Source organism: Salmo trutta, chromosome 30, assembly GCF_901001165.1.
Source record: "Salmo trutta chromosome 30, fSalTru1.1, whole genome shotgun sequence".
Taxonomy (NCBI): domain Eukaryota; kingdom Metazoa; phylum Chordata; class Actinopteri; order Salmoniformes; family Salmonidae; genus Salmo; species Salmo trutta.
This window is the reverse complement of record NC_042986.1, coordinates 44,826,982-44,847,134: the sequence shown is the minus strand read 5'-3', so window position 1 is coordinate 44,847,134 and position 20,153 is coordinate 44,826,982. Positions and strand designations below refer to the sequence as shown.

Genomic DNA, 20,153 nt, shown 5'->3' with positions numbered 1-20,153 from the left:
CACATACAGCTGGTATATAAATATATAGCTGAGATATGTTACTGATATACATACAGCTGGTATATAAATATATAGCTGAGATATATTACTGATTTATACTGAGTGTACAAAACATTAAGAACACCTTCCTAATATTGAGTTGCACGTAATTTTTACCCTTAAAACAGCCTCAATTTGTCGGGGCCTGGACTGTACAAGGTGTGGAAAGCATTCCACAGGGGTTCTGGCCCACGTCGACTCCAATGCTTCCCACAGTTGTGTCAAGTTGACTGGATGTCCTTTGGGTGGTGGACCATTCTTGATACACACAGGAAACTGTTGAGTGTGAAAAACCCAGCAGCATTGCAGTTCTTGACCCACATACACAATCCAAGTCTCAATTGTCTCAAGGTTTAAAAAATCTTTCTTTAACCTCCTCCCATTCATCTACACGGAACGAAGTGGATTTTAACAGTTGATATCATTAAGGGATCATAGCTTTTCACCTGTCATGGAAAGCAAAGTTGTTGCTATTGTTTTGTTCACTTAGTATAGCTGTTATGTAGTCTACTGTGTGACACTTCCTTCCTCTATATCTCTGGCATGTCCATCTGTCTCTCTCTCTGATCAGATACACACAAACACACTGACAGAAGCACCAGCCTACCAGATAACATGATCACAGAGGTAAATAAAACACATTACAGAACTGACCTCCTATTAAACATCTCTCTCTCCTTTCATCATCAGGCATCATACCTATATCATACCACACACACACACACACACACACACACACACACACACACACACACACACACACACACACACACACACACACACACACACACACACACACACAGATATGCACACACACACACACACACACACACACACACACACACACACACACACACACACACACACACACGCGCGCGCACAGATATGCACACACACACACACACACGCACACACACACACACACACACACACACACACACACACACACACACACACACACACACACACACACACACACACACACACGCAAAGATATGCACACACACACACACACATGCGCACGCACGCACACACACACACACACAGATATGCACACAAACACACACACACACACACATATATGCACACACGTACACACAGATATGAACATACATGTACACACATATGTATTCATACGCACACACACACAGATGCACATACGCACACACAAACACGCATAGCCTACACACCACTGACTCACTGTACAGGCCGAGCTCAAGGACACAGAGACGGAGGCAGAATCCCATTAACGCGCCTGAAAAGCAGAGGATCTACTAAAGCGACAGAGCTGATTCCGTTATCGCTTGGTCCAGATGTTGATATTGATCATGATGATGAATATTGTCCCCCTTGAAGATCCGCTCTGTCTGTCTGATTGATCTCGCTCAGCAGCGGGGGCGCAGAGAGACTAGACGCAGAGGTGATGTGCTTCCTTGGCAGGAAGGGGGGGGGGACCACGGGGTTCGGTAGCGCCCTCAGGTAACGGTTATCAGTTATACCGGGTTCTGTTCGCAGTGTTTATAGTCCTAAAGATAGATATAGACACGCTATGAGGGAGCTAGGAGAAGCTGATGATGATGATGCGACATTCCGGGGGTTGAACTGAGACCTCTGCACGCACTCAGAGGCATGCAGCGTCTGCAAGAGGAAGGAGAGGAGGGCAGAAGAGAGAGAGAATGGGGAGGAGAGAGGAGGAAAGGAGAGGAGGGCGGAAGAGAGAGAGAATGGGGAGGAGAGAGGAGGAAAGGGAGGAGGGAGGAAGAGAGAGAATGGGGAGGAGAGAGGAGGAAAGGGAGGAGGGAGGAAGAGAGAGAATGGGGAGGAGAGAGGAGGAAAGGGAGGAGGGAGGAAGAGAGAGAGAATGGGGAGGAGAGAGGAGGAAAGGGAGGAGGGAGGAAGAGAGAGAATGGGGAGGAGAGAGGTGGAAGGAGAGGAGGGCGGAAGAGAGAGAGAATGGGGAGGAGAGAGGAGGAAAGGGAGGAGGGCGGAAGAGAGAGAGAATGGGGAGGAGAGAGGAGGAAAGGGAGGAGGGCGGAAGAGAGAGAGAATGGGGAGGAGAGAGGAGGAAAGGGAGGAGGGAGGAAGAGAGAAAAGGAGGGAGGCGATAGAGAAAGAGTAATTGGAGACCAAATAAAGCTACACTGAACAGAAATATAAACGCAACATGTAAAGTGTTGGTCCCATGTTTCATGAGCTGAAAAAAAAAAAAATCATATGCGCAAAAAACTGATTTCTTTTAATTTTTGTGCACTAATTTGCTTACATCCCTGTTAGTGAGCATTTCTCCTTCGCCAAGATAATCCATCCACCTGACAGGTGTGGTATATCAAGAAGCTGATTAAACAGCATGATCATTACACAGGTGCACCTTGTGCTGGGGACAATAAAAGGCCACACTAAAATGTGCACAATGCCACAGATGTCTCATGTTTTGAGGGACTGTGCAATTGGCATGCTGACTGCAGGAATGTCCACCAGAATACTTGTCAGGGAATTAAAAAAAAAATCATTTCTCTACCATAAGCTGCCTCCAACATCGTTTTAGAGAATTTGGCAATTCGTCCAACTGGCCTCAGTAAAATGACACTGACAGATAGGGCAGCCGTGCTTCTAGCTGCTAAGCAAAACATTTTTGTGTTATTACGTACAAACGGGAAGAACTTTTGGATATCGGAGCGGCGGTATCTCACCAGCATTACCAGCATTACAAAGACGAATAAGACTTTCCTGAATCTGAAAAGTACCTTCCCAGTCAGACAGCGCACCGTCCGACCGATGCCTGGATGACCAGAGGAGGGTGATGCGTGGGCCCAATAGATCAACCAGTCACGGACAGCAGACGGTACGTACAGATTCCCAGCGGGACACTGGAGTGGAGCGGGCTCTGTACGTAACGCCTGCTCAATGTCCGCATCCAGCTCCCACACTACCGGTGCCACAAGGCAGGCGGCCGGGAGTATGGGGGTGGGATCCATGGGCCGCTCCTCTGTGTCATACATCCGGGACAGTGCGTCTGCCTTCACGTTCTGGGAACCTGGTCTGTAAGAAAGGGTGAACTCAAAACGGGTGAAAAACATGGCCCACCTAGCCTGGCGAGGGTTCAGTCTCCTCGCCGCCCGGATGTACTCCAGATTGCGGTGGTCAGTCCAGATGAGAAAAGGGTGTTTAGCCCACTAAAGCCAATGTCTCCACGCCTTTAGAGCCTTGACGACAGCCAACAGCTCCCAGTCCCCCACGTCATAGTTTTGCTCCGCCCGGGCTGAGCTTCCTCGAGAGAGCACAGCTCTTATCTCAGCCTCGGACGGGTCCACCTCCACTATGAACGCCAAAGAGGGATCCGGATGGGCCAGCACAGGAGCCGAGGTAAACAGAGCCCTCAGGTGACAAAAAGCCCTGTCCGCCTCAGCCGACCACTGCAAACGTACCGGTCCCCCCTTCAGCAGTGAGGTAATGGGAGCCGCTACCTGACCAAAACCCCGGATAAACCTCCGGTAGTAATTGGCAAGCCCTAGAAACCACTGCACCTCCTTTACTGTGGTTGGAGTCGTCCAATTACGCACGGCTGAAATGCGGTCACATCTTCACCCCTGAGGTGGAAATGCGATACCCTAGGAAGGAGACGGCCTGCTGGAAGAACAGACAAAACTCAGCCTTGACGTACAGGTCATGCTCCAACAGTCGACCAAGCACCTTGCGCACCAGGGACACATGCTCGGCGCGTGTGGCGGAGTATATCAGAATGTCATCAATATACACCACTACACCCTGCCCGTGCAGGTCCCTGAAAATCTCGTCAACAAAGGATTGGAAGACTGATGGAGCATTCATCAACCCGTACGGCATGACGAGGTACTCATAATGCCCTGAGTTCGTACTGAACGCCATCTTTAACTCGTCTCCCTCCCGGATACGCACCAGGTTGTAAGCGCTCCTGAGATCAAGTTTGGTGAAGAACGCGCCCCGTGCATTGACTCAATCGCCGTGGTGATTAGCGGTAGCGGGTAACTGTACCTCACAGTGATCTGATTAAGGCCTCGATAGTCAATACACGGGCGCAAACCTCCCTCCTTCTTCTTCACAAAAAATAAACTTGACGGGTGAAGTGGAGGACCGAATGTAACCCTGATGCAGGGATTCAGTGACAGGTCCACCAGCTGGTCGAATGTGAAGGTGGTGTCTCTGCAGGCCAACTCCCGACGGACGTCCATGTCGTTCCATCCCGCGGCGGCAGCCAGGGTCCGAATCTCCAGGGAGAACTCCTGGGCGCTCCTCGTCTCCTGCCTCAGATGGAAGAGGCGCTCACCCGCCGCTCTACCCTCGGGCGGGTGGTCCACATGGCATTGCACTCCAGGGCTTTCCTGGTGAGGCACGAGACGAGGGCGGACACCCTCTCACGGCCCGAAGGAGCCGGGTGGACGGTTGCCAGGTATAAGTCTAGCTGCAACATGAACCCCTGGCAGTTCGCAGCCGTCCCATCGCATTCCTGGGTAAGGGAGAGACGAATCCTGTTGACTCCATAAGTTTGGTCCGGAATTCTGTAAGGGGTGAGCACTGGCGGCAGAGAAGTCAGGTGCAGGAGAGAAAAAAATGTGTGTTTACAACGGCGCATTTTAATAATAAAAACCACCGGAAACAGAACAATAAATCAATGGGTACAAAACCCGTAGCACACCAGACATAACGTGCACAAGCACTTACAATAAAGAATTCCGGACAAGGACATGGGGGGAACAGAGGGTTAAATACACAACATGTAATGATGGAATTGAAACCAGGTGTGTGGGAAGACAAGACAAAACAAATGGAAAATGAAAAGTAGATCGATGATGGCTAGAAGGCCGACGACACCGACCGCCGAACACCGCCCGAACAAGGAGAGGCACCGACTTCGGCGGAAGTCGTGACAGTAATAACACTTAAGGTTTTCTGGGATGTAAGAAATAATACATAAAAAAACGAAATACAACACTGTTTCCTAAGGACTTGAACGAAGCTGCCATCTCTATCGGCTCCATCTTGTTTGTTAGCAGTCCCAGGTAACCTGTTAGAATAGTGTAGCAGTCCCAGGTAACCTGTTAGAATAGTTTAGCAGTCCCAGGTAACCTTGAGTCTAAGCAGTGTTGTGCTGCTATTTTTATTGACTTTATTGGCTTTTGATATGGTAGACCATTCCATTCTTGTGGGCCAGCAATAGAGGATTGGTGTCTCTGAGGGGTCTTTGGCCTGGTTTGCTAACTACCTCTCTCAAAGAGTGCAGTGTATAAAGTCAGAACATCTACTGTCTCAGCCACTGCCTATCACCAAGGGAGTACCCCAAGGCTCGATCCTAGGCTCCACGCTCTTCTCAATTTACATCAACATCATAGCTCAGGCAGTAGGAAGCACTCTCATCTATTTATATGTAGATGATACAGTCTTATACTCAGCTGGCCCCTCCCTGGATTTTATGTTAAATGCTCTACAACAAAGCTTTCTTAGTGTCCAACAAGCTTAATCTACCCTTAACCTTGTCCAGAACACCTCCAAAACAAAGGTAATGTGGTTTGGTAAGAAGAATGCCCCTCTCCCCATCGGTGTGATTACTACCTCTGAGGTTTAGAGCTTGAGGTAGTCACCTCATACAAGTACTTGGAAGTATGGTTAGACGATGCACTGTCCTTCTTTCAGCACATATCAAAGCTGCAGGCTAAGGTTCAATATAGACTTAGTTTCCTCTGTCGTAATCGCTCCTCGTTCACCCCAGCTGCCAAACTAACCCTGATTCAGATGACCATCCTACCCATGCTAGATTACGGTGATGTAATTTATAGATCGGTTAGACTGTAAACTCTCCTTCCAGACTCACATCAATCATCTCCAATCCAAAGTGAAATCTAGAATTGGCTTCCTATTTCGCAACAAAGCATCCTTCACTCATGCTGCCAAACATACCCTCGTAAAACTGACCATCCTACCAATCCTCGACTTCGGCGATGTCATTTACAAAATAGCCTCCAATACCCTACTCAACAAGCTGGATGCAGTCTATCACAGTGCCATCCGTTTTGTCACCAAAGCCCCATATACAACCCACCACTGCGACCTGTATGCTCTCGTTGGCTGGCCTTCACTTCATAATCGTCGCCAAACACATTGGCTCCAGGTCATCTACAAGACCCTGCTAGGTAAAGTCCCCCCTTATCTCCGCTCACTGGTCACCATAGCAGCACCCACCTGTAGCACGCGCTCCAGCAGGTATATCTCTCTGGTCACCCCTAAAGCCAACTCCTCCTTTGGTCGTCTCTCCTTCCAGTTCTCTGCTGCCAATGACTGGAACGAATTACAAAAATCTCTGAAACTGGAAACACTTATCTCCCTCACTAGCTTTAAGCACCAGCTGTCAGAGCAGCTCACAGATCACTGCACCTGTACATAGCCCATCTATAATTTAACCCAAACAACTACCTCTTCCCCTACTGTATTTATTTATTTTATTTATTTTGCTCCTTTGCACCATATTATTTATATTTTAACTTTTAACTTTCTTCAAACTACAAATCTACCATTCCAGTGTTTTTCTTGCCATACTTTATTTACTTTGCCACCATGGCATTTTTTTGCCTTTACCTCCATTATCTCACATCATTTGCTCACATTGTATATAGTCTTATTTTTTTCTACTGCATCATTGATTGTATGTTGTTTTACTCCATGTGTAACTCTGTGTTTTTGTATGTTGTCGAACTGCTTTGCTTTATCTTGGCCAGGTCGCAATTGTAAATGAGAACTTGTTCTCAACTTGCCTACCTGGTTAAATAAAGGTGAAATAAATAAATAAAAATAAATAAAAAAATCGGCAGGTAAGGGTGCTCTAGATGTTATTTACCATTCGGCCATCAAATTTGCCACCAATGCTCCTTATAGGAGACATCACTGCACTCTATACTCCTCTGTAAACTGGTCATCTCTGTATACACAATACCAACTGGTTGATGCTTATTTATAAAACCCTCTTAGGCCTCACTCCCCCCATCTCCTCCCATCTGAGATATCTAATGCAGCCCTCATCCTCCACATACAACACCTGTTCTGTCAGTCATATTCTGTTTAAGATCCCCAAAGCACACACATCCCTGGGTCGCTCCTCTTTTGAGTTTGCTGCAGGTAGAGACTCTAACGAGCTGCAAAAAACACTCAAACTGGACGGTTTTATCTCCATCTCTTCATTCAAAGACTCAATCATGGACACTCTTACTGACAGTTGTGGCTGCTTTGTGTGATGTATTGTTGTCTCTACCTTCTTGCCCTTTGTCCTGTTTACTGTGCCAATAATGTTTGTACCATGTTTTGTGCTGCTACCATGTTGTGTTGCTGCCATGCTATGTTGTTGTCTTAGGTCTCCCTTTATGTAGTGTTGTGTTGTCTCTCTTGTTGTGATGTGTGTTTTGTCTAATTAAATGATTTTAAGCCTTTTGCTAGGCCGTCATTGTAAAAAATAATTTGTTCATAACTGACTTGCCTAGTTAAATAAAGGTTAAATAAAAGAAATAAGAAAAAGGCACTTACAACTATTCCATCTCAACGTATTGTTGGAAATACGACCTATAGTGATCCTGATTATTTCATGTGAATTTAATAATGTTTTTTTTAATTTCTCTGTCAAAGATAATTGAGAAAACTGATGGAAATCCTTTTATTCCATAAAGGGAAAGGGGTCATTTGTAATTGTAGTATGGTCAGGGCGCGGCAGAGGGTGTTTGTTTTGTGTGTTTTGGGGTTTTTGGTTCTAGGGGATTTGGGTTCTAGTTTTCTATTTCTATGTTTCTTTTTCTATGTGTGGCACGGTATGGCTTCCAATCAGAGGCAGGTGTCTTTCGTTGTCTCTGATTGGAAGCCATACTTAGGCAGTTTTTCCTGTGTTTTTGTGGGTGATTGCTTTCTGCATAGTCTGTATACCTTGCAGAACTATTGATTGTCGGTTTATTGTTTTTTCGTTTAAGTGTTCACTTTATTAAGTAATAAAAGAAGATGAGCACTATACCCGCTGTGTTTTGGTCTGTCCCTTTCGACGCCTGTGACACTCTGCTTCAGTTTGGTCCTCCTGATGTAATGGAGGTGATTTAGGTCATTGGTAACTTAAAACCTCTATGGGATTGGTGTCCCTAAACCGGGACGGTTGTTGCTAATGTGACTAGAATGACGTTGTATACAACAGCCAACTTTCAGAGACATAGACATGTCTTATATGGGCAGAAAACTTTAAATCTTGTTAATCTAACTGCGGTGTCCAATTAACAGTAGCTATTACAGTGTAAAAAGACCATACTATTGTTTGAGGAGAGTGCACAACAACAAAAAACATTTATCACGGCAACTGGTTTGATACATTCACTTCTGAAGGTAAATAATGTACTTACATTCAGTTATCTTGCTTTGTTTTGTCATCCTGAGGGTCCCAGAGATAAAATGTAGCATAGTTTTGTTTGATAAAATACATTTTTATGTTCAAATGTAGGAACTGGGGTCTACAGTTTGACACCACTGCTGTCTCTGGCTCCACACCCACCCCGCTCGGCCATCTAGATGTGAGAAAGTTAGTTTATAAGCTAATGATCCATCATGTATGACATTCCTGGGAGTGTGTAAACTTACATTGTGTATTACCATATCATTTTTGTATGTTCTCTATAGTTATGTACTTGAAAATGTATCAATTGACCAATTTGGCACATTTGGGCAGACTTGATACAACATATTGTGCAGTAATGTATTTCTTCACTGAATCAGTCTGAAACTTTACACACACTGCTGCCATCTGGTGGCCAAAATCTAAATTACACGTGGACTCCTATCTGAAAGTATGGTCTTTTGCTTGCGTTTCAAAGATGGAACAAAAACAAATAGAAAACGTTTTGTTTGTATTATCTTTTACCCATTCTAATGTGTTATATTCTCCTACATTCATTTCACATTTACACAAACTTCAAAGTGTTTCCTTTCAAATGGTATCAAGAATATGCATATTCTTGCTTCAGGTCCTGATGCTACAGGCAGACAGATTTGGGTGTCATTTTAGAAGAAAATTTAAAAAAAGGTTAGATCCTAAATGTGTACATGATACTGCAACAACATTTCCCATGGGGACATTAAAGTCAGTAAAGTAAAGAGGAGACAATAGAGAGAGCAGCCACTAGAGAGAGCAGCCACTAGAGAGAACAGCCACTAGAGAGAGCAGCCACTAGAGAGAACAGCCACTAGAGAGAACAGCCACTAGAGAGAGCAGCCTCTAGAGAGAGCAGCCACTAGAGAGAACAGCGAGAGCAGCCACTAGAGAGAACAGCCACTAGAGAGAGCAGCCACTAGAGAGACCAGCCACTAGAGAGACCAGCCACTAGAGAGAACAGCCTCTAGAGAGAGCAGCCACTAGAGAGAACAGCCACTAGAGAGAGCAGCCACTAGAGAGAACAGCGACTAGAGAGAACAGCCTCTAGAGAGAGCAGCCACTAGAGAGAACAGCCACTAGAGAGAGCAGCCACTAGAGAGAACAGCGACTAGAGAGAACAGCCACTAGAGAGAACAGCCACTAGAGAGAGCAGCCACTAGAGAGAGCAGCCACTAGAGAGAACAGCCACTAGAGAGAACAGCCACTAGAGAGAGCAGCCACTAGAGAGAGCAGCCACTAGAGAGAACAGCCACTAGAGAGAACAGCCACTAGAGAGAACAGCCACTAGAGAGAACAGCCACTAGAGAGAACAGCCTCTAGAGAGAGCAGCCACTAGAGAGACCAGCCACTAGAGAGAACAGCCACTAGAGAGAACATCCACTAGAGAGAACAGCCACTAGAGAGACCAGCCACTAGAGAGAGCAGCCACTAGAGAGAGCAGCCACTAGAGAGAGCAGCCACTAGAGAGAACAGCCACTAGAGAGAACAGCCACTAGAGAGACCAGCCACTAGAGAGAACAGCCACTAGAGAGAGCAGCCACTAGAGAGAACAGCCACTAGAGAGAACAGCCACTAGAGAGAACAGCGAGAACAGCCACTAGAGAGAACAGCCACTAGAGAGAGCAGCCACTAGAGATAACAGCCACTAGAGAGAACAGCCACTAGAGAGAACAGCCACTAGAGAGAGCAGCCACTAGAGAGAACAGCCACTAGAGAGAGCAGCCACTAGAGAGAGCAGCCACTAGAGAGAACAGCCACTAGAGAGACCAGCCACTAGAGAGAACAGCCACTAGAGAGAGCAGCCACTAGAGAGAACAGCCACTAGAGAGAACAGCCACTAGAGAGAACAGCGAGAACAGCCACTAGAGAGAACAGCCACTAGAGAGAACAGCCACTAGAGAGAGCAGCCACTAGAGAGAGCAGCCACTAGAGAGAGCAGCCACTAGAGAGAACAGCCACTAGAGAGAACAGCCACTAGAGAGAACAGCCTCTAGGATGGTCAGGATGTGCTTTACTTCTGAAAGTAAAGCGGTTACATTGGAATTGGATGATTTCTTCCACTCGCTGTGCTTTCTGTCAGCCGGGATTTGGTTAAAAAAAAATTGAGCAGCCGATCACTGTTGAAGAATTGTCTAATGCTGTCAAATCCCTTCAATCCGGTAGAAGCTCAGCACCTGACGGCTACTCGGCAGAGTTTTATAAAAAGCTTCTCTCCAAAATAGCCCCATAATCTAATTGAAATGTACAATGAAGCATTTGTAAATGGTGCTCAGACTCTCACTCAGGCAACCATTTGTCTTATTCTTTTAAAAAACAAAAACAAAGACCGTCTTGCCTGTGTATCATACCGTCCAATTAGCCTGCTAAATGTTGACTATAAAATTAGAGACAAACTTTGCTCCTCTTTTAACTACGGCTGATTTGGAACGCTGGTCTTTGCTACACCTCTCATTTGTCGCAAGAATGAATTCTATTAAAAAGAATACTCTCCCTAAATTATTTTTATCTCTATCAGTGCCTACCGATTTTTCTTCCCAATTCGTTTTTCAAAAAGATCGACAGCCTAATTGTACCTTTTTATATGGGACAAAAAGCCCCCAAGGATACAAAAAAAGCTTTTGCAGAGGCCCAAACCAGAGGCCCGAACCAGAGGCCCAAACCAGAGGCCCAAACCAGAGGCCCAAACCAGTCTAGCTCTACACGATTTCACATTATATTATTGGGCCACTAACCTTAGGATCATTCAGTACTGGTTGCAGAGCAGAGAGATATTTCCACCCCAAATTTGTCTAGAGATGTACAGGGACCTCATCTATAATGGCATCATTGTCTTCCCTCGCTCACTCTTCCTTCACCAAAAATATATGTATCAAAACAACAACGGAATCAATTTAGACGCCACTTTGGGTTTCAGACAACCTCTTCTTTCGCTCCGGTAGCCTCAAACCCAGTTTCTTCCCATCTATGGTTGAGGGTGCTTTCTCAACACGGTCTAGTCTTGGTATTAAAAGATTTACAGGGCTCTGTATTAACAATACATTTAGTACGTTTGAACAATTATCAGCTAAATTTGTCTCCACAGACATAATTTCTTTAGGTTCTTACAAATCCAGAGTTACGTCCACAGATCCCCGATTCCACTTCCTGGTGATAGGTTTGGTTTCTGAGCTTTAACTATTATTAATCATTAGTTATTAAAAGAGACATGACGGGTGCCATAAGTAAGCTTGGGAGGGGCTGAGTGCAGGGACAAGGATCACATGTGGCAGTACAGATAAGGGGAAGAACCGTTTTTTAAGGCCCATATCACTCAGTTCCTTGACTAGCAATAACGATGCAATGTTTAGCGATAACGAGGAGACTCCACCCAAAGTGGGGTATGTATACTACCACGGGTGGAACCATGTCTAATGCAGTTGTATTGACCTTTTTGGGAAGATTACATTTGGTTTAAGCTTTCACAGTGTCCGTTGAGTTCCTACTTTAATAATAGAACTTAACACTGGTGAAAATGTCTTATCCCACTTCCTACTCTGAAAGGCACCATGTCAATAATCTGTAGTCAAATTTGCTCACTACAAACCACCTCATTAAACAATATTAAATCCTCATAGGTAGAGGAACAAGGTGAGGAAATATCTGATGAACTATGGGAAGGGTACATTTCTAAATACTAATTATTTAGAAAAAAAATAAATACTAATTATTTAGAAAAAAAATAAATACTAAATATTTAGAAAAAAAATAAATACTAATTATTTAGAAAAAAAATAAATACTAATTATTTAGAAAAAAAATAAATACTAATTATTTAGAAAAAAAATAAATACTAATTATTTAGAAAAAAAATAAATACTAATTATTTAGAAAAAAAATAAATACTAATTATTTAGAAAAAAAATAAATACTAATTATTTAGAAAAAAAATAAATACTAATTATTTAGAAAAAAAATAAATACTAATTATTTAGAAAAAAATAAATACTAATTATTTAGAAAAAAATAAATACTAATTATTTAGAAAAAAATAAATACTAATTATTTAGAAAAAAATAAATACTAATTATTTAGAAAAAAATAAATACTAATTATTTAGAAAAAAATAAATACTAATTATTTAGAAAAAAATAAATACTAATTATTTAGAAAAAAATAAATACTAATTATTTAGAAAAAAATAAATACTAATTATTTAGAAAAAAAATAAACCCTGAAATATGAGTACTTTTTTATGTCAAATGGATTTTGATGATGTCACGTCCTGACCAGTTTAGGGGTTGTTTGTTATTGTAGTTTGGTCAGGACGTGGCAGGGGGTGTTTGATTTATGTGGTTCAGGGTGTGTTTTGTGGGTTTAGGTAGAGGGGTATTTGATTTATTAGTCCGGGGTTTGTTAGTCATTGTTCTATGTTAGTATATTTCTATGTTCTATCTAGTCTTTTGTAGTTCTATGTTTAGTTCATTGGGGTTGGACCTTCAATTGGAGGCAGCTGGTTATCGTTGCCTCTGATTGAAGGTCCTATAAATAGGTATGTGTTTTTCATGGGGTTTTGTGGGAGATTGTTCTTGTTTAGCTGTTTTGCATGACAAGACTGTCAAGTTTGTTTTTTGTATGTTTTTCCTTCTTCGCTATAATAAAGAAGATGAGTGTACATTTTCCCGCTGCATCTTGGTCTCTACCCTATGACACCCGTGACAGATAAGCTCTTACTCCTATGTGTAAAATTAGGAACAAATTTGTGCAATTTTTCAGGCAGTTAGGACCGATTTCCTACTCTGAGATGCTTGATAACTAATGACCCAGGTCAGCTGTTTCTATTCTCTGGCAACCTGGTCCCTAACACATAGGTGTGAAATGGCCTCCTGCAGCAGGACAATAGACTCATGCTGTGTTCCTAACCAAGTGGGAAGTGAGAATTTACCACTATAGAGTTAGATAGAGGACTCTAGATGGATAAAACCTGTTTTGGAATGGACATTGCCGTTGAGAGCTTCCACCATTTTTAAAGTAGCCAACTTGGTGGGACTTCCTATGGGTGATGGAAGTATCACATGATTCCATCCAGGTCATCACAAGGGATCAGCCAATGGAATTATATCATGAAAAAACATTCCTTAACTGAAGGTGACAGTAAATTGCCAACCCTTGGCTTTATACCTGTTCAAACAACACCCTTTAGCTGGCAGTATGCCCCCTATAGCTGGCAGTATGTACCCTTTAGCTGGCAGTATGCACCCTTTAGCTGGCAGTATGCACCCTTTAGCTGGCAGTATGCACCCTTTAGCTGGCAGTATGTACCCTTTAGCTGGCAGTATGCACCCTTTAGCTGGCAGTATGCACCCTTTCAGTTTATTTACACACTCATAGTAGTAAAACATTTGAATTGACTACTTCAAAATGGAGATGGCCTTAATGGCGCTGCCCTTCTCCAACACGGTTACCTCTGACGTCACCTACTAAGGAAACTACCATGATAACAGCATTTTCGGCAGTTAAACGCAACTACAAAACATAACTTAAAAAAAAGCAATCTATTAATATGGTTTTTGAACACTATAATTTTGTTTACAATCCTGATGGCTGTACTTTTAGTTTATGGTTGACAGTTTGTTGGCCATTAGCCAATCGGAAGTTCAACGCACGTGAATGCAACCAACCGGTAAATTCCCACCTCCCACTTGGAGCTCAGGATGATACATGAGTTTCCCACTAGTATTATCAGTTCAAATCAAAATCACTTTATTTGTCACATGTGCCGAATACAACAAGTGTAGACCTTACCGTGAAATGCTTACTTACAAGCCCTTAATCAACAGTGCAGTTCAAGAAGAGTTAAGAATATATGTACCAAATAAACTAAAGTAAAAAATAATAAAAAGTAGCACTAAATAACAATAAGTCTGGTCTGCAGGAGAGTAACAGAAAAAGGAAGCCATTCCCAACTCTGTGGAGATCGCAGGAGCCTCAAGTGTAATCATAAAGGGGTTTAAATATTCAATCAATCATTCAATCAAATGTATTTATAAAGCCCTTCTTACATCAGCTGATGTCACAAAGTGCTGTACAGAAACCCAGACTAAAACCCCAAACAGCAAGCAATGCAGGTGTAGAAGCACGGTTGCTAGGAAAAACTCCCTAGAAAGGCAGGAACCTAGGAAGAAACCTAGAGATGAACCAGGCTATGAGGGGTGGCCAGTCCTCTTCTGGCTGTACCGGGTAGAGATTCAAGAGACAAGAGATATAGAATTACAAAAACTTGAGTGTCTCCATTGATCCTAGGTCCTGGGAGAGTTGTGCAGACTCAGGACAACTGAGCTTTGGAGGAAAACGCAGATTTAAAGAGGAGTCCGTAATTTGCTTTCTAATGATCATGATCTTTTTGTCAAAGAAGTTCATGAATTTATTACTGCTGAAGTGAAAGCCATCCTCTCTTGGGGAATCCTGCTTTTTAGTTAGCTTTGCGACAGTATCAAAAATACATTTTGGATTGTTCTTATTTTCCTTAATTAAGTTGGAAAAATAGGATGATCGAGCAGCAGTGAGGGCTCTTCGATACTGCATGGTACTGTCTTTCCAAGCTAGTCGGAAGACTTCCAGTTTGGTGTGGCGCCATTTCCATTCCAGTTTTCTGGAAGCTTGCTTCAGAGCTCAGGTATTTTCTGTATACCAGGGAGCTAGTTTCTTATGACTAATGTTTTTTGTTTTTAGAGGTGCGACTGCATCTAGGGTATTGCGCAAGGTTAAATTGAGTTCCTCAGTTAGGTGGTTAACTGATTTTTGTCCTCTGACGTCCTTGGGCAGGCAGAGGGAGTCTGGAAGGGCATCAAGGAATCTTTGGGTTGTCTGAGAATTTATAGCACGACTTTTAATGCTCCTTGTTTGGGGTCTGAGCAGATTATTTGTTGCGATTGCAAACGTAATAAAATGGTGGTCCGATAGTCCAGGATTATGGGGAAAAACATTAAAATACACAACATTTATTCCACGGGACTAAACTAGGTCCAGAGTATGACTGTGGCAGTGAATAGGTAGGGAGACATGTTGGACAAAACCCACTGAGTCGATGATGGCTCCGAAAGCCTTTTGGAGTGGGTCTGTGGACTTTTCCATGTGAATATTATAAAGTCACCAAAAATTTGAATATTATCTGCCATGACTACAAGGTCCGATAGGAATTCAGGGAACTCAGTGAGGAATGCTGCATATGGCCCAGGAGGCCTGTAAACAGTAGCTATAAAAAGTGATTGATTAGGCTGCATAGGTTTCATGACTAGAAGCTCAAAAGACGAAAACGCAGTCATTTTATTGGGGCGATAGAACAGATACCAGAGCTGAGGGTGGGTGATAGAGCAGATACCAGAGCTGAGGGTGGGCGATAGAGCAGATACCAGAGCTGAGGGTGGGCGATAGAGCAGATACCAGAGCTGAGGGTGGGCGATAGAGCAGATACCAGAGCTGAGGTTGGGCGATAGAGCAGATACCAGAGCTGAGGGTGGGAGATAGAGCAGATACCAGAGCTGAGGGTGGGCGATAGAGCAGATTCCAGAGCTGAGGGTGGGTGATAGAGCAGATACCAGAGCTGAGGGTGGGAGATAGAGCAGATACCAGAGCTGAGGGTGGGCGATAGAGCAGATACCAGAGCTGAGGGTGGGAGATAGAACAGATACCAGAGCTGAGGGTGGGCGATAGAGCAGATACCAGAGCTGAGGGTGGGCGATAGAGCAGATACCAGAGCTGAGGGTGGGAGATAGAGCAGATACCAGAGCTGAGGGTGGGCGATAGAGCAGATACCAGAGCTGAGGGTGGGTGATAGAGCAGATACCAAAGCTGAGGGTGGGCGATAGAGCAGATAGAGCAAATACCAGAGCTGAGGGTGGGAGATAGAGCAGATACCAGAGCTGAGGGTGGGAGATAGAGCAGATACCAGAGCTGAGGGTGGGCGATAGAGCAGATACCAGAGCTGAGGGTGGGCGATAGAGCAGATACCAAAGCTGAGGGTGGGCGATAGAGCAGATACCAGAGCTGAGGGTGGGCGATAGAGCGGATACCAGAGCTGAGGGTGGGCGATAAACTCCCGCTAGCGTTAATAGTGCATTATGACCAAGGACCACATTTATAACTAAACATTCATACTGTTTAGGAACAGAAGTTGAAATGGACACATTGACATCTAGGTTGCATTTAACATATATGGCAATACCTCCACCTCTAGCCACTCTGTCTGCTCTGTAGACATTATACCCAGCTAACAGAACATCTGAGACACAGAGCCAGGATTCAGATATCCACCTCTACCCACTCTGTCTGCTCTGTAGACATTATACCCAGCTAACAGAACATCTGAGTCTGGAACAGAGACACAGAGCCAGGATTCAGATATCCACCTCTACCCACTCTGTCTGCTCTGTAGACATTATACCCAGCTAACAGAACATCAGAGACACAGAGCCAGGATTCAGATATCCACCTCTACCCTCTCTGTCTGCTCTGTAGACATTATACCCAGCTAACAGAACATCTGAGTCTGGACCAGAGACACAGAGCCAGGATTCAGATATAATCAGGTATCAAGGTAAGACCCAAGTGCAGACTGTGTGAAGTAACAATGTTTATTGTAACAACGGGGCCAGGCAAATGACAGGTCAAGGCAGGCAGGGGTCGATAATACAGATTAGGAGCAAAGTTACAGGACGGCAGGCAGGTGCAGGGTCAGGCAGAGTGGCCAGGCAGTCGGGTACAGGCTCAGGGACAGGCAGAGTGGTCAGGCAGTCGGGTACAGGGTCAGGGACAGGCAGAGTGGTCAGGCAGTCGGGTACAGGCTCAGGGACAGGCAGAGTGGTCAGGCAGTCGGGTACAGGGTCAGGGACAGGCAGAGTGGTCAGGCAGTCGGGTACAGGGTCAGGCAGAGTGGTCAGGCAGTCGGGTACAGGCTCAGGGACAGGCAGAGTGGTCAGGCAGTCGGGTACAGGCTCAGGGTCAGGCAGAGTGGTCAGGCAGTCGGGTACAGGCTCAGGGACAAGCAGAGTGGTCAGGCAGTCGGGTACAGGCTCAGGGACAGGCAGAGTGGCCAGGCAGTCGGGTACAGGCTCAGGGACAGGCAGAGTGGTCAGGCAGTCGGGTACAGGCTCAGGGACAGGCAGAGTGGCCAGGCAGTCGGGTACAGGCTCAGGGACAGGCAGAGTGGTCAGGCAGTCGGGTACAGGGTCAGGGACAAGCAGAGTGGTCAGGCAGTCGGGTACAGGCTCAGGGACAGGCAGAGTGGTCAGGCAGTCGGGTACAGGCTCAGGGACAAGCAGAGTGGTCAGGCAGTCGGGTACAGGCTCAGGGACAAGCAGAGTGGTCAGGCAGTCGGGTACAGGGTCAGGGACAAGCAGAGTGGTCAGGCAGTCGGGTACAGGCTCAGGGACAGGCAGAGTGGTCAGGCAGTCGGGTACAGGGTCAGGGACAAGCAGAGTGGTCAGGCAGTCGGGTACAGGCTCAGGGACAGGCAGAGTGGTCAGGCAGTCGGGTACAGGGTCAGGGACAGGCAGAGTGGTCAGGCAGTCGGGTACAGGCTCAGGGACAGGCAGAGTGGTCAGGCAGTCGGGTACAGGGTCAGGGACAGGCAGAGTGGTCAGGCAGTCGGGTACAGGCTCAGGGTCAGGCAGAGTGGTCAGGCAGTCGGGTACAGGCTCAGGGACAAGCAGAGTGGTCAGGCAGTCGGGTACAGGCTCAGGGACAGGCAGAGTGGCCAGGCAGTCGGGTACAGGCTCAGGGACAGGCAGAGTGGTCAGGCAGTCGGGTACAGGCTCAGGGACAGGCAGAGTGGCCAGGCAGTCGGGTACAGGCTCAGGGACAGGCAGAGTGGTCAGGCAGTCGGGTACAGGGTCAGGGACAAGCAGAGTGGTCAGGCAGTCGGGTACAGGCTCAGGGACAGGCAGAGTGGTCAGGCAGTCGGGTACAGGCTCAGGGACAAGCAGAGTGGTCAGGCAGTCGGGTACAGGCTCAGGGACAAGCAGAGTGGTCAGGCAGTCGGGTACAGGGTCAGGGACAAGCAGAGTGGTCAGGCAGTCGGGTACAGGCTCAGGGACAGGCAGAGTGGTCAGGCAGTCGGGTACAGGGTCAGGGACAAGCAGAGTGGTCAGGCAGTCGGGTACAGGCTCAGGGACAGGCAGAGTGGTCAGGCAGTCGGGTACAGGGTCAGGGACAGGCAGAGTGGTCAGGCAGTCGGGTACAGGGTCAGGGACAGGCAGAGTGGTCAGGCAGTCGGGTACAGGGTCAGGCAGAGTGGTCAGGCAGTCGGGTACAGGCTCAGGGACAGGCAGAGTGGTCAGGCAGTCGGGTACAGGCTCAGGGACAGGCAGAGTGGTCAGGCAGTCGGGTACAGGGTCAGGCAGAGTGGTCAGGCAGTCGGGTACAGGCTCAGGGACAAGCAGAGTGGTCAGGCAGTCGGGTACAGGCTCAGGGACAAGCAGAGTGGTCAGGCAGTCGGGTACAGGGTCAGGGACAAGCAGAGTGGTCAGGCAGTCGGGTACAGGCTCAGGGACAAGCAGAGTGGTCAGGCAGTCGGGTACAGGCTCAGGGACAAGCAGAGTGGTCAGGCAGTCGGGTACAGGGTCAGGGACAAGCAGAGTGGTCAGGCAGTCGGGTACAGGCTCAGGGACAGGCAGAGTGGTCAGGCAGTCGGGTACAGGGTCAGGGACAAGCAGAGTGGTCAGGCAGTCGGGTACAGGCTCAGGGACAGGCAGAGTGGTCAGGCAGTCGGGTACAGGGTCAGGGACAGGCAGAGTGGTCAGGCAGTCGGGTACAGGGTCAGGGACAGGCAGAGTGGTCAGGCAGTCGGGTACAGGGTCAGGCAGAGTGGTCAGGCAGTCGGGTACAGGCTCAGGGACAGGCAGAGTGGTCAGGCAGTCGGGTACAGGCTCAGGGACAGGCAGAGTGGTCAGGCAGTCGGGTACAGGGTCAGGCAGAGTGGTCAGGCAGTCGGGTACAGGCTCAGGGACAAGCAGAGTGGTCAGGCAGTCGGGTACAGGCTGGTCAGGCAGTCGGGTACAGGCTCAGGGACAGGCAAGGGTCAAAAACCCGGAGGACGAGAAAAAGAGAGGCTGGGAAACGACAGGACAAACGCTGGTAAGCTTGACAAACAAGACGAACTGGCACAGACAGACAGAAAACACAGGTATAAATACCCAGGGGATACGTGGGGAAGAGGGGGTGGAGACAAGCACAAGGACAGGTGAAACAGATCAGGACGTGACAGTTATGATCATTATGTCAGCATGTGATTGTGAGACCAGTATTTCAATAAAATCTGACTTTTTAATCAAGCTTCTAACATTCATTTACATTTTACATTTACGTCATTTAGTAGACGCTCTTATCCAGAGCGACTTACAAATTGGAATGAATTCAAATGAATAATTCCAAAGCCACTGTTTCGAGAGCTCATATCAGATGGAGCATTCAAGGTAATATTAGATGAGCGTCTCTCTCTTCATCGTGTAGCTACTGACAGGCCTGAGTTGGACGGAGATGAGATTACTTCTAACAATACCCCTCTGCCTGTACGAGGAAGTGGCAACACGATACCTCGACAATACTGTAACAATAACATAAAGTCCATCAAAAGGTTTCATCAGCACCTGTAGAGCTATTTAAAGCTGTGGGGGGAGCAGTGAGTATATTCTGATGGGGAAATCGACCAATCCCAAGT

The 20,153-nt window shown here is 46.2% G+C and overlaps 1 protein-coding gene across 1 annotated transcript in view; it reads right to left on the bottom strand.

Annotated features, from left to right (window-relative positions):
- The window catches only part of LOC115168795 (plasma membrane calcium-transporting ATPase 3), a 154,777-nt gene extending 143,143 nt beyond the window's left edge, over positions 1–11,634 (bottom strand). Inside the window, exon 1 of the mRNA XM_029724351.1 lies at positions 11,567–11,634. The gene's annotated coding sequence lies outside the window, so the exon portion shown is untranslated. The remainder of the gene's footprint in view (positions 1–11,566) is intronic.
- Positions 11,635–20,153: the final 8,519 nt, after the last annotated feature.